At 37.9% G+C, this 3,299-nt stretch overlaps 1 long non-coding RNA gene across 1 annotated transcript; it reads right to left on the bottom strand.

Annotated features, from left to right (window-relative positions):
- Window positions 1-8: 8 nt before the first annotated feature.
- Window positions 9-3,135, bottom strand: LOC103132736 (uncharacterized). The gene is made up of 5 exons (XR_475612.2): window positions 3,045-3,135; window positions 2,716-2,795; window positions 1,515-2,123; window positions 298-759; window positions 9-209 (listed from the first exon to the last, which is right to left on the bottom strand). It is a non-coding gene; the product is annotated as an uncharacterized LOC103132736 (long non-coding RNA).
- Between the last annotated feature and the right edge of the window lie 164 nt (window positions 3,136-3,299).

Genomic DNA, 3,299 nt, shown 5'->3' with positions numbered 1-3,299 from the left:
TCCACAGCCATTTCATTATTAAATTCCATTTTTAATTCCGATTCCATTATACTTTTGTCCATGAACAAATTAAGAAGGTCATCTATGACCATGGCATGCCGGATATGTGCATACCTTGGGTCTTTGGGATGTACTACACCTCCAGTAGCAGACGGTAATGCATCATTTTCTGTTGAAGGGATCATGTGTACTACAGCTGTTTGTGGAGCCTGTAACATAACATTAATAACAGTACATTTTAGTTGTTGCAAACAAACCATATACAGAAGCAAATAAAACATCAACACAAAAACTTACTTCTGAAAAGTTTCCGGCTTCCATCTCAATATGACTGTTCATCATGGGAAGAGTAGAAGCAAGCTCACCATCACCATCTTCTGACCTTGACCCTATTTAAACTACTCCAGAATCCTCCATCTCATCCAGACTGTCGATGTTGAAGTTGACCGTCACAGTTTCGGTTTTTTGGGTTTTCCATATCATCAACTGCATAGAAATAATCAGTTTCCTGGTTTGAGGGACCAAGTGTTGAATGTAATGCAGGATATAAAAGTTCCACATTGTCATCAATGACATACACTGGATCATGACCTCCAGTTCCATCTGGTAAAGCTTTGGGTTGTGGACTCAGCGATGCTTCATCATCTGAGATAAGGTGGTGGCTTGAGTTTCCTGACGTATAGCCTTGCAAAGACTTCATTGAAGTTAATGGCTCAGCAGAAGGGGCAGAAGTCGAGTGTGTCTTCCAACATTGTGAGGCTATTTAAAAAGAAAAAAGAAAAAAAAAACAACAATCTTCACATTTGCTAAAAGTAGTCATTTGGTGGTTTTTAGCCAGTTACTTTACAACTCAATCACAGCATTTCATCAACGAGCAGGTGAGACAATCGGGTAGCCAAACAATACAGTTAGGCAAGGGAGGAAGTTCCATTTCATCACTTAACCATAAACAGGGAAATTTGTTAAGAGCATGTTTATGTTACAATGAATTTTACATAAAATGTCATGTAAAAATTGTGTATTGTGTTCAAGCTGCAGGGCCAAAAATGACAAGTAGCAATGCATATCAGATGTGTTATTCTCAATCAACTTTTTGAGACCCATAACTCATACTAAGATTCAAATGTTTAGATAAGCATTTGGTTCAGAGTCACAGACCTCGTCTCTGGTACACCTTTAATGAAAACTTAAGGTTCTGACTAAGAAGAAGTTTTAATGTCCAACTCCACTTAAAAGTCCTCAAAAATATTGATTTATTGCAGTCTCTTTTAGTACAAATTATGCATTATTTATATTATAACTTAAGTTACTTTAAACTTTTGGGTGGGTGTTTTCCATGTCCTGGATGGCTGAGAACCTATAAATATGTAGAAGTTGATATTGTGTTTGTTTAACCAAACCATTTTTTGGTTTGTTTAAACCAAAACATTTTCTTATTTGGTTTATATACCAAACTAAAAATGCCATTTGAATTGACTGGCACCTTTTAACGGTTTTGTGTAAGTAGATATTACCTGTTCAAAGTCTTCTTGGTCCTCTGATGAATATGAGGAATGCTCCAAGTCCTTGGTGCACAGATAAAGCCGTAACATTTTAAGTTTAAACTGTTCATACAGTTCTGTAAGAGTACTGTCCAGAAATACAGTTTGTCTTTTGAAGTCGCACATGCTAAGTGTAAAGTCCATAATGGATCCCTTTGATGATAATCCACAAGGAAAAAACAACTCTTTTGCAATTGTCATGACTTCTGACACAGTGGTGTTTTTCTCGAGTGCAAGATGTCTGGTTCCACCTCCAAATTTGGACCTCACTTGATGAAAATCCCCGCTTTGAAAATGCAGCCATCCCACTTCAACTCTGCGTTTGGATTTTACTGCATTGTTGTTTTTAGGTCTTGCCATCAAGCCAGAATTTCTCACAGTTGTTTGCTGGGATACTTCAACATGTCTTTTCCTTGTCAGCCTTGTCTCAATCGTTTGTCTAATTCTATTTAAAATGCCTTCCTTGTCGAAATTTGCTTCCCTCTGTCGACAAAATGACAGAACAGCCAAGCGGTCACCATATGAAGGGACATATTTGGTAAATTCTTCATCTTTCATGACAGAAATGACGCCTCTGTCAATCTGCAATTAGATATAAAAATTTAAAGACTACAATTAGTTTTATACCTAATACAGTAAAACTTTTAAGTAAATACTGTGCAGTACTTTTTATGGTATCATATAAGATTGTGTTATGTTTTGCATCATACTGTATTGCAGGGGTGGGCAATCCTGGTCCTCGAGGGCCATTGCCCTGCAGTTCTTAGATGTCTCCCTGGTCCAACACACTTCATTGAAATTGCTGAATCACCTCCTAAGTACAGTCAAGTTCTCTAGGGACCTGCTAATGACTTAATTATTTGACTCGGGTGTGTTGAAGTAGAGATGCATCTAAAAGTTTCAGGACAAGGCCTGGAGTTGCCCACCTCTGCTGTATAGTCATTTTACTTGGAGATGACTATACAGCAGTCATCTGTATAGTCATCTCCAACGAATTGGAGATTCGGGAAATTTGTTCGGTCAATGGGAACGAATTTCCCTTTCGGGACAACAATGTTAAAAGTTTACTTCCATTACAACATAATGAACCAACATACTTTTTGTATAAAAATGTATACACTTAGAATTAAACAAGGTCTAGTGTTACTATAAACTTTATAACTGAATGCGTCACCTTATCAGCTTTCATCTGATTTATGTCTTCTTCCATAACATGCCTTGATCGAAGGAAGGCTTCAAGGTCCTCCTCCATGCCTAAATACAATTTGGAAGATGTATAATAAGTCCATAAATACATATTTTACAAACAAAGCTTTCAAAATTCACAATGTACACAATTAAAACTACAAGAGTTAAAACTCATAAGTATTTCAGTATTTCAATGTCAATTTTCTGTGGGGCACCATAAATTATGTAAGCTGCAGCGTCTGCGTGTAAGCAGAGATAGAGAAAAAGACAGAATCTACAGCAGAAAGAAACAACTAAAAGATAAAATAAACTCACCAGAGCTGCCCAGCCATCCTAGTAAAGCTGTGCCTCTCAATTCCAGTCCTCACGCCCCCCTGCTCTGCATGTTTTAGATGAGCTTCTATTCCAGAACAGCTGATCCAAATGATTGCATGACCTTCAGGTACTGCAGAAGCCTGTTAACCACCTACAGATTCAATCCAGGTGTGTGGCAGAAGGGAAACACCTAAAACATGCAGGGCAGGGGGGGGCGGACGACCAGACTTGAGAAACACTATAGTAAAGGAAAAA

This window comes from Poecilia formosa, unplaced genomic scaffold (genome assembly GCF_000485575.1).
Source record: "Poecilia formosa unplaced genomic scaffold, Poecilia_formosa-5.1.2 Scaffold1263, whole genome shotgun sequence".
NCBI classification, from domain to species: Eukaryota; Metazoa; Chordata; class Actinopteri; order Cyprinodontiformes; family Poeciliidae; genus Poecilia; species Poecilia formosa.
This window is presented reverse-complemented; position numbering and strand designations above follow the sequence as displayed.